This window comes from Hipposideros armiger, unplaced genomic scaffold (genome assembly GCF_001890085.2).
Source record: "Hipposideros armiger isolate ML-2016 unplaced genomic scaffold, ASM189008v1 scaffold_3, whole genome shotgun sequence".
Lineage (NCBI taxonomy): Eukaryota > Metazoa > Chordata > Mammalia > Chiroptera > Hipposideridae > Hipposideros > Hipposideros armiger.
This window is the reverse complement of record NW_017731353.1, coordinates 462,259-473,694: the sequence shown is the minus strand read 5'-3', so window position 1 is coordinate 473,694 and position 11,436 is coordinate 462,259. Positions and strand designations below refer to the sequence as shown.

The window sequence follows — 11,436 nt, the reverse complement described above, 5'->3', positions numbered from 1 at the left end:
TCAAACCAACTATAGAAAAGTCACACAAACCATTCTATTACTATCACCATAAATTCAATCTCCATGCTCAATGGGGCCTTCAACATTGTCTTTGAAATTTTACCATATTTCCCTGCCCTCCAACTTGCCACAGCAACTATTTCAAATTCATAGTCAAACTTGACTATAAACTTCATGAGGGTGGAGAACCTGGTCTGGCTTTTCCACCACTGAATCTCCAGAGGCTTAATCCACAAGCACTCAATAAGTATCTATTTACTGACTGAGGTAGTAATAGTGGTAAGCATTTTATGTAAATGTTAGTAACACTAGCTATATGCCAAACTCTATTCTATGTGAATTGTATATATCAGCTCATTGAATCCTCCCACCCAGCAACCCAATGAGGTTAGTTAGGACTTTTATTATTTCCATTTTATAGATAAGGAACTTTAGAGAGGCAGCTTTGAAAGATGAAGTCACACACTTGTAAACGGTAGAGTGGATATTCAATCCTTACAACTCATAAATGCTTACCATGTCCAGTTGATTTCAGTTTTAGGTAGGTTGAGTTTTATGTGCCCAAGGGACCCTCAGGCAGCTGTGCTTCAGGTTGGAGCTCAAGAGAGAAGTGAAAATGAAGATTAATAATTAGGGAGGGGTCAGATAACCTGGTGACTTTGGAAAGCAGACTATCTAACTTTGTTCACACCCTTTGCTTTGGCAGAGCGCCTCTGACAGGCCTCCAATGGAATTGCGGTGGTGTGTGCAGGAGTGCATTTGGTGTTTAAGGTGCATCCCCCAACCCATGAGCTAAGAGGTCAATCATATATTTGAACATGGAGGTGTTCAATAATACTGTGTAAAGATCCCCCAGGGATGAAATTCAGCCTTGACCTTCTTTCTTCTTTTGCTTAGGTGCATATTTGAGAGACTTTCTAGACAATCTCTCAGGTAGGAGAGCTATATCATTGCAATGCTTGAGTCCTTCTTTTCCCTTCACACAGCTTCCTGCGCTGATTCCTGTTCAGAGAGAGACCTGCAAACAATGAGCTCCTTCCTGTTCTGGCCAGTCCTCACATCTGATGGAAACCTCCCTGCAGCTCTTTATTATTTGTTTATTTGTTTAATTTTTTAAATGTTTTTTTTTTGTTGTTCTTATTTTGTTTTCTTTCTTTTTTCTTCCTCCCTGCAGTTTTTTTTTTCAGCTGAGCCATCCTGCCACCTGTTGGCAGCTCAGTGGCAGCTCAGCTGGGGCGGGGAATCGAACCTGCAACCTTGTTGCTCTGAGCTCGCACTCTTGAGTGAGCTCTTAACCAACTGAGCCATTCCAGGGCCCTCCCTACAGTTCTTGAGGAAGATAATTATCACCTCCATTTTACAGATAATAAAAGTAATAACATTTACTAAGTGCTTATTGTATGTCAGGCACCTCACTTAGTGTTTTAAAAGCATCATCCCATTCGTTTCTCACAATACTCTAAAATCGTAACTGTTGTAGGGATGGGAAAACCAAGGGTCAGAGGGGGGAGAGGGGGAGGTGTCTTGTTCTGGGATACATACACAGCAAGTTAGAGTTGGCATTTGAACCCAGGTCTTTCTGACCCAGAGGCTAAGCTGCCTCATTACTCATTTCTGGATGAGCTGAGGTTTTTTTCCGTGGAAGCGGAATGAATAGAAACGGAGATTTGAAGAACGCTAACCTTGATTTCTATCTAAGTCCACGGGCAGGTGTATCTTCCCAGGTTCCCAGCAAATCTCTGACCCAGGCCTTACCCGGGGACGGAATGGCACGCATGCGCACGTTCTCCGCGGGCCCCGCCCCACGGGAGGGCTTCGCTCCAAGCCCTCGGCTCCGGGGCTTGCGCACTACGTCCCCAGCCAGCGGCTCCTTCTCGGTCGGGGACTTCCGGTGCACGGGGTGCGGTTCCGGGTCGTGGCGCGACTCGGGGCTGCAGGGTTGCTGCTCGGCCGGCCGGCTGCAGCAAGCAACGTGGGCATGAGGGCGAGCCCGGAAAGCAGTAGCTGAGCCGGCCGGGAGGAGCGACAGCCCCCGAGGATTCCGAGAGTGCGGAGCTCGGGACAGGGGCCGGGAGGCACGGGGGAGCCGGGCCCTCCCCCAAAGAACGCATCCCGGGGTCCGACCCCGTCCGTAGTGTGGCAGCAGCTTCAGGTAAAGGTTGCCCCAGCCGCTAGCTCACTCTCTCGGTCTCCTGCCACCCACCCAAGGAGCCTGGCGGTCCTCCTCACTCCTCTGCTCCCGGCGCTGCCCAGCGGGCAGCATGTCTGGCCCTTGCTTAGGTCTCCCGTGAGCATCCGTTTCCTGGCTCTTCCCAGAACTGGAGCTGCTGTCTGTGAGCCTGACGGCTAGCTGGGTGTGTGATTTGGGGGAGGAGAAGCTAATGGACCTGGTAGTGTAGGAAGCGGGGACGGAAGAGGGTACTTTTGGCTCCTGTAGTTTCCGGCCCTGCGCTCGGCAACATCTGGGTGTCCTTCATAACGTCAAAATCAAGTTTTTAAAGCATTGCCTGTGTGGCCCCTGTTTCCTAGTGCCCCTGCTCCCCATTGCCCCCAAAGGGGTAAACAGCCTCGCAGAACTATTTTTTTCTAGATGTAGTGCTTTGATTCAGTGCTCTAGATGTAACTTTGATTCAGCTTTTAATTTATGGGAGTGGCAAGGAGTCTTCTAGATCTGTTTAAGTCTGAAAAAAAAAATGACCGTAGTTTAAACAGGAGTACTGTATTACTTTAACCAGAAGCCTAAAAGTTGACGTTGAAAATGGTTAAAATTTCATTCTGCCTGAACGCAAGTAGTTTTTGAAGCCTGTCACAGTACCTGGCACTGTGCAGAGCATCATGTTGTAACCCCAAACTAGCAAAATCCAGAACTTCCTTAAGTATATACAGTCAAATGGAGACAGGCGTTTAACACATCAGTTAAAGCCAACATTCTCATTCTGCTTTTGACAAGCAGAAGGGGTGGATTCCCAACTTAAAAACCCACTAGAGAAGGAAAATGAGGCACCATGTTTTATTCCTCATATACTGTGAGCCCACACAGGGTGCTCAGTAAAACGCTGAGAGTGTCCTTGAGGAAGCATTGATAATTGTTTTTGTCTTTTTCAGTCTACACACTTGCAAGCCTCCTTGGAGCCTATGAGGCATGCTGGTGGCCTCTTTCCCATTCAGCTTTGTGCTCATACCTACTTTCAACTACTGTGATGCCATACTGAACTCAGATTCCTCTACCTCCTTATCTGGTACCTGGCCAACTTTCCAGCCATGCTTGAAATCGCCCCCTTCCTAAATCACTCTACCCTGAGCCTTTACTTTAGATAAGTAGGACCTCAAATCATGTTTGTTCTTTTCTTTGACCCTTGTTTTTTGTAGGACATTCTCCCTGTCTAGAAGGTTCCTGCTTTTTTGTTTCCACCTATTGAACTGTTACCCAGGGCCCAGCTGAAATTGGCCTCCTTCAACCAATGCAGGACAACCCCAGCTGGAAATTACTTCTTTTCTAGACTCCTATAAACACTCATTATCATCTCTACAATTATTTCACTTAACAGACATTTATTGACTATGGATATTTACCAGGTACAATACCAGACAATGTAGAGATAAATAAGTCCTTGTTGCGGGGAGCTCAATTTAGGGAATAATTCCAACACAGTGATAGGTACATGGTGTGAGAGCTCTTCCTGGGGTACAGTGGTAGCACAGGATGGGGGTGGGTCATTAACTTTTGAGCAGTGTGCTATGGACAGGTAATACTTCATAATGTGGGGTTCACTAAGCTTTATTCTGTACTGGATGTTACATACAGGTTTCTCTTGTTTAATCATTTTAACCTCAATTTACAGATTAGGAAGACTCAGGCTAAATTACACAGCTGGTACGAGACAGAGCCAGGATTCAAACCCAGGTCTGTCTGATGCCTACCTCTGCTTTTTTCATTATGTGTTTTGCTTTCTTTCACACCATAGCTCTCTATATCAAGTTCATATTGAAACAAGTATATAAGAGAAAAAATACGAATGTCAAAATGCATGGTACAGATGGCTCTTTAAATGTAGAGAGAAGACCCTGATCTTCCAGGGCAAGAAGGTGGTAGGTGTGTCAGCCCAGCTTTGAATATGAACAGGGAAGTCATTCTGTAGAGAATAACCATGAACTCTGGTCAGTTCCTGGTTCCTTTTCTTACTAGATATGTGATCTTTGGCAAGTTTTTTAAATTATAAACTTTATTTTCCTCAAGCATGGGTTGGGATAGGGGGATAATACGGACCTCATGGAGTGGTGTGAATATTTCATAAGCTAATGTAGATAGAGCGCCTGAAGTGATTGCTATAAAATGCAAAGATGCAATGACTGGCATGGTTTTAGAATGGTGAGTAGGCCAGCCTGAAACAAGCAAGCCATTGCTGCTTTTTATTGGTGATACTGGGAGGTAAAGTTGGGGGGTCAGTAGGGGTCAGTGTCAGTGAGGGCCTTGATGTCAGGCAAGAGAGGTAAATTACAGTTTCTGCTTATAACTTTTCCAGTTAGTAAATACTTTTGAGGATCTCTGATTCATTCCGCAGTGCCAGGGGAAATGTTAGACTCCGGGGATGCAAAGAGGAAGCAAACCAGGTCCCCACCCTGAGGTTGTTGACATTCCGGTGGGGAGATGTTTTATGTGCAGGTGAACTGCAGCAAAGCACTGTAGGTACTAAGCAGTCCCCACAGGGTACCAAAGAGCACAAAGGAGGGAACACTGATAATGGTAGCTAACAAGCACTTACTGTGTGCTAGCCTTGTGGTAGATGTATTATCTCATTTACTCCTGTACAGGAAGGTGTATATTAGCGTCCTGATTTTACAGATGAGGAAACTAGAGCACAGAGAGGTTAAATAAATTCCTTGGGTTTATGGCGAGTAGAGGCGATCATCTGCTAGACTTTGCTATCTCCGCTCTTCAGTACGACACCATGCTGTTTATTTTCTGTGATGTGGATGGGGACCCTCTGGAGAAGCTTCAGAGAGGAGCTAGGCTTGAGCCATAGGCTCAGTGTGCTGGGCAGCAGGGATGAGGAATGAGCGAGGCCGGCCTATTGTACTCGTCTGTCATGTTAAATATATGTATATATGTTTTTAGTGGCGGGTTTGGTTTGCTTGTTGACTGGTGAATGAAGACTTTAGAAACTGTTGTACTTCAGTGGACTCAGAATTACTTCCGACGCCGAATTTGGTCGGAATCTGTTATTTTGATATGTAGGCCTTATTGTTAAGGACACAGCAATAGGTACCGAATTATTATATGACAAAGAATTCTGTCACATTATGTTTTTTTCCCAATGGAAGGTGTCCTGACCTTGTGTTTTCTGTGAGTTTGAGGTTTTTGAGACGTTTTGACTCATAAGTTAGCACATTTCAACTTGTGTTAAATTTATTTATTTATTTTTTAAAGAGTTTATTGGGGACTTGGGGGATGGGAACAGCGCTGGGGAATCGGGAAGGGGAACAGACAAGCTGCTGTCCTTTTGTTCTTCATTCTAGTTGTGGAGGACATTGCTTCACTGGCCCAAGTTGGCACCATCATTGCACTCTTCCCGGGCAAGGCAGATCAGTCGCTGGCTTCTGGATGGCCGCTCACCGCGGCTGCCGGCAGCTCACGCTGGCTCCTGGCTACACACGGTAGCCCATGGCAACCCACTGCCACAGGGGCTGCAGCCTACGCCATCTCCGGCGACTCATGGCAGCCCAGCTCCAGGTTGAGCTGTTGTTCAGCATCTCAGCTGTAGAGGGCAGTGTCACTGGCCTCCATGTGGGATCCGAACCGGGGCTCTCTGGTGCCCCAAGCCAGCTCTTAGCCAACGCGCCATTTGGTCGACTCAACTTGTGTTAAATTTAAAATAACTGAGCACTTCTATTTTGGTCGTAGTTAAATGTTTTTGTGTACTTTATTTCTTTTATTCATCCTGATTCTGTGAGATAGGTGCTATGACCCCATTTAACACATGAATAGCCTAAGCCTTAGTGTTTAAGTATGTTACGCCAGAGTCACACAGCTCGTGAGTGATAACACCAGAAATATTTGGCCCAGAAAGAGTGAACAAGTATTTATTAGTTCTCTTTTAAGCATCTGGGACAGACCTTGGTGAGCTGGAGGGCGCAGGACCAGTCTGGACGTGTCAGTCGCTGCTCAGCTCCAGTTGCTTGTTGCTGTGTGAGAAAGTAGGCCCGCTGTCCCTGGATCTTGTCATTGTTTTCGAGAGATGGTGGAAATCTGGAGTTTAACGTATTTAGTTTTAAAATTTTGCCATTTAAAAAAATTATCGTGTAGGGCCTGCCGAGTGGCGTGTTGGTTAAGAGCTGGCTTGGGACGCCAGAGGGCCCCGGTTCGGATCCCACATATGAGGGCCAGTGACACTGCCCTCCACAGCTAAGATGCTGAACAACAGCTCTACCTGGAGCTGGGTTGTTGTGAGTCACCAGCTACGGTGTTAGGCTGCAGCCCCTGCTGCAGTGGGTTGCCATGGGCTACTGTGTGTGGCCGGCAGCCAGCGTGAGCGGCCAGCAGCCGCCGTGAGTGGCCGTCCAGAAGCCAGTGACTGACCTGCCTCACCGGGGAAGAGCGTAATGATGGTGCCAACTTGGGTCAGTGAAGCAACGTCCTCCACAACTAGACTGAAGAACAAAAGGACAGCAACTTGTCTGTTTCCCTTCCCCCGATTTCCCAGCGCTGTTCCCATCCCCCAATTCCCCAATTAAACAAAAAACAAAAAACAAACAAAAATTATCGTGTAGATCAAAGCACATTCGCGGGCTGTATACAGACTTAGGCTGCCTGATTGTGAACTCAGATATACTCACTCGCTGAAATTTTGGTACCCACTGTTGAAAGCAGGAGACGGCACAGGTTGTGGTTATTGATCAGAAGTCTACTGGTAAATAGCCAGAATGAGGGGCGGTTGTAATTGACTCATACTGATGTCTTTGGGGAAATGGTAGGGTGAATGCTTTTATTATATAATCAGGCTAAATTTCAAGGGGTTTGATAAAGAGATGACCTTGTAATACTTTTGTTATGTGCTCTTAGTACTTTAAATACTGCCAGATCTCTTGTCTCTTTGGTCCTCTCTCTCATGTCATGAGGTGAACAAGGGCAGGTGGTAATCGTAGCCTCTTGAGATGAAGAAATTGGAGCCCAGTGAAAGACAGTATAGCAGGAAGTGCGCTACGTTGCTACGTTGAGAGGGACCGGAATTCTGAATATAGTGATGCTGCTAACAGCCTTTTCATTCTGGTCAAGTCACTTCCAGATCTTTCGATCTTTTGTCCTCTCCCCATAATAAGAGGAGCTCAATTCAAGTCTTGCTGAGGTCTTTTCAGGATGCCAAGCTTTCTGTTTCTAATTGGCATGATTAAAGTCACACAACTGATTACTGGCAGACCCCAGTAGAGAATGATTCAAATCTAAAATGCTGCTGCTCCTCCCTTGATGGCAGGTAGAAAGCTACTGCTCAGCTCTTCCCTCTGTTCTTTGTTCATTACTTGTTCTGGGAAAGGACCTTGACAGGCCAGGTGCTCCCCAAATGCATACTGTGCTTTGTTGACTGTGTATATATACTCACAAGATTGAAAGGGGGCATAGAGACACCCAGCAGAGTGAGAGAAATATGGTCAGGGAGTTCCCAGCCCAAGAGTTTAATTTATTTTTATTTTAATACCCACCTTCCACAAGGTGAAAATTGAAGAAATATTGGCCTTGTAGATACTTGTTTTCATTCATACTCTATTGTATAAGGAAATAACATAGAATATAAAAATGAAGAAAATAAATCCTGAGCAGTCATTCAAAATTTATTAACTCTAGTTGGCAGCAGTCTAGATATATTGGGGAAGTAGATTTAATATAGGAAACACAGAATTTGAACCCAAAGAAGAAAACAGGTTTAAGTAATTGAAAGTGAGAAAAATGGGAGAAACCACTTAAAAAAACAAAAATTTAAATTCTGGAAACAGCAAGAAGGTTTAGAATAACTATTGAAATTAAATTCTAGTAATCACTTGTGAAAGAAATTGAATGTTATGTCACACCTACCCCTACATATATGTGGCGTTAGATTCATATCCTATACTTGAGGATACTTTTATGAATATGCTTTTATTATTGATGCAGACAAAATGGACTGAATTTTACACATTCAAAACAATAACATTTTTTAGTTCCCTATGAACTCATTTTAAAATACTGTATTCTAAATAAGTACTGTTTCAGCACAGAAATCGGTAGAAAATTGTTTGAAGGAATGGTTTCCTTTTTAAAACAAAGTAAAGTTTTAATCTGAACTTGAGTTGCAGACATAAAAGAGACCAACAAAGAACTGAGGTGCAGACTTGACTCTTGCAGACATGTGAGGTGAGGCTTTGGAGCCACACCCCCTGGGTTTGAATACTGGCTCTGTCAGTTATTAACTGTGTGCCCTGAACGATCTGCAAAAATGAGGACAATACTGCCAGTCTCATACGCTACTTGTGAGGATTAAATGAAAGAACTTCTGTAAGTACTTAGTACCGAGATGCCCCTGGAAAGATGTGGGTACCAGCATTCAGGGGCACAAGACGTTCCGATGTTAATATAAAGTAACAAGAAATGGTTCTATGGAGTGATTGTGAAGGAGTGAGACTCATTTTCATGTCTGGATCATGAAATTTGTCTCGTTAATTCCTAGTTCTTTGTGCATCACTTAGCACACCTACCAACTGGGCACTGTTGAGAAAATGATTTCAGTATGCTCGTTTTAGGCTATTAAATGAACCTCCAGTTGCTTATACTCCCTTTTTTGTCTGCCGGTGATTACCTGTTGAAGTTGTGAGAGAACAAGGGATGTTATGTTTTGCTGTCCCCATCTTACAAATGCTACACCTGAAGCCTAGAGAAATAAAGTGATTCAAGGTAGACAGCTAAGATAATGACAAAGGTAGGATTTGAACCCTTGTTATTTTCCATTAAATAGTGCTTTTGTTACTATTCCTGCTGTTCTAGATTTGGATATTGGAATTGGCCCTTGTTTTCAGACAGTCATCAACCATGGCCCTTCTTACTTAAACTTACTGCCTGCAAAAAGTTGTGTATATTGATTATATTGTGAGAGTGATTGTAGGTGCAATCATATGATATGAAGTTTAAAGATTTAATAAAACTCTAATATTAGTTCCTGGCAGAGGTTGGTGGTGAGATGGTCACTCGTATTGTTAGTGGGAATATAAATTGGTAAAACTTTTCCGGAAAATATTTTGGCAATATTTATCACAAGTCTTATAAAAAATAAGTCATACATGCTTTTTGAGCTTTTAATTCCATTTCTAGGAATTATTGTTAAAGAAATAATCAGAGATATAGAAAAATATTCTTGTTTAAAGGTGTTCACTGCAGCAGTACTTAAAATAGCAAAAATTAGAAACTTTTTTTTTTTGAGTTATTTGTCTTTTTTTTATCATTGATTTGTAAGAATTCTATATAGTCTTGATATAAGTCCCTTTGTCTTTTTGCTTTTTTTTAGATTTTTATTGGGGAATTGGGGGAGGGGAATAGCATTGGGGAATCAGGGAAGGAGAACAGACAAGTTGCTGTCCTTTTGTTCTCTTGTCTAGTTGTGGAGGACGTCGCCTCACTGGCCCATGTTGGTATTATCATTGCGCTCTTCCCGGGTGAGGCAGTTGGGTCGCCGGCCCCTGGATGGCTGCTCACGGTGGTTCTTGGCAGCTCACGCCGGCTGCCAGCTACTCACGGTAGCTTATAGCAGCCCACTGCAGCTCCACTGCAGCCTATGCCGTCACTGGCAACTCACGGCAGCCCAGCTCCAGGTCAAGCTGTTGTTCACCATCTTAGCTATAGAGGGCGCAGCGTCACTGGCCCGCATGTGGGATCCGAGCCGGGGCCCTACTGCTCAGAGCTGGCATCCCAAGCCAGCTCCTAACCAACGCAACACTTGGCCGGCCCAGAAACAACTTTTTTATTTAACAAAGAATTTAGAGAAATTATGGAAAAGCCATAGAATGGAAATATTGTGCAGTGACTTCAGATGTTTTATAAGAATTTTAGTGACATGGTAAATGCTTATCATGTAACATGAAATAAAAAAGGGTATAAAACTAAAGTGTGATCACAATTATGTCAAACATAAGAAAAAAAATAGGTGGTAAAATGATAGGTCTTTATGCTTTTCTCTGTTTTCCAAAATATCCTGTGATAAACAAATTATTTAAAAAAAATGATTTTAGTTTAAACTTAGTATTAAAAAATATGAGTAGAGCCAGTGAACAGCGTTTTGACCAAAGTGGTTTTGACTAATGCAAATGGTCTGGAATTCTAAACGGATTGTATTTTCAACTCAGCTGTTTTACACTTAGAATGTGGTTTCATGGATCTTGACAAATGATGTTGAGGTTCCCAGGCTAGCCTTCCTCTCCTTCCCCCAAAATCCTGTTTAAGACAGCATTTGTGGAAGAAGAGTTGTATTTGTGGTGGTAGCAGTGTCCCAGTGCTGCCATCACCTCTGGGACAGTGAGCAGCCCTGTGACAAGTCTGTTTCAGAGAGCGTTTACTCTTGTCTCTGTGAGATTAGACATTTGTATATAGAGAGCTTTTTTTGTGAGTTGAATGCTTAGCTATTGGGAAGTACTTTTTAGGCATGGAAATATAGAAGTGTGAATTTTTATCTCACTGTTTTTGGTAAGAAAAAATTAAAGATCAAAGTTCGGATTTTAATTTTTCTGTACCAATATTCAAAAAGTATGACTATTAAAAGTCACAATGAGTTGGTGCCTTTTACTCTTTTCTCATTGTCATATACTTCATAATTGAAATTGCAGTGGTTTCAGCACATACAGTTAAGCATGACAGCAGTTAGGTTTTTTCCCCTAATGTGCTTGGTAATTTTCCTATGTACAATATTTAAAAGCATGCAGAAATTTTAACAATCTATTTGCGCATATTTAAATTAGGGAAATACCAGGCAAGATGTTTCTTTTTGTAAACTGCTTCTGTCCAAAGCATTCTGTATATTATCAGAATGAAAAATGACAGCACTTTGTCATCTGTTCAAATTGATATTGCACTCTTTGCAATGACAGCTGAAAAGGCCCACAGGTGCCATATAAAGAGGTGACCATGTTGTCATATTTCATTTCGGCATCCCTCTGCAAAGCCATAATTACCTAATTAGGTTGTTAATTAGGAGATTAGCATTTTACTATATTGATAGAATGCTCTTTACTGGCGTGGGGCTAGATACACATTTGTCTGCCCTAATTTATAATCTCTGCCTTTTTTGTACTTATTTATTTGCTTATGTTTCTGATGTGGGGCAATTGAGTTTACCTGAGAAACAGTTTGTTTACAAGCTTAAAGTTGCTGTTAAAATAGGAACAGAGTTAAAAGAGTGGTCACATCACCAAAATGATAATAAA

The 11,436-nt window shown here is 43.0% G+C and overlaps 1 protein-coding gene across 6 annotated transcripts in view; it reads left to right on the top strand.

The window, feature by feature from the left end:
* Positions 1 to 1,877: 1,877 nt before the first annotated feature.
* MAPKAP1 (MAPK associated protein 1) overlaps positions 1,878 to 11,436 on the top strand; it is a 233,048-nt gene continuing 223,489 nt past the window's right edge. For 2 of the 6 annotated variants that reach the window (XM_019636263.1, XM_019636223.1), the window contains exon 1: positions 1,879 to 2,152. The gene's annotated coding sequence lies outside the window, so the exon portion shown is untranslated. Of the gene's footprint in view, positions 2,153 to 3,105; positions 3,240 to 3,388; positions 3,577 to 3,842; positions 3,905 to 11,436 lie in introns of those variants that run through there. The other 4 variants (XM_019636231.1, XM_019636254.1, XM_019636248.1 and 1 more) reach the window with 4 other exon arrangements.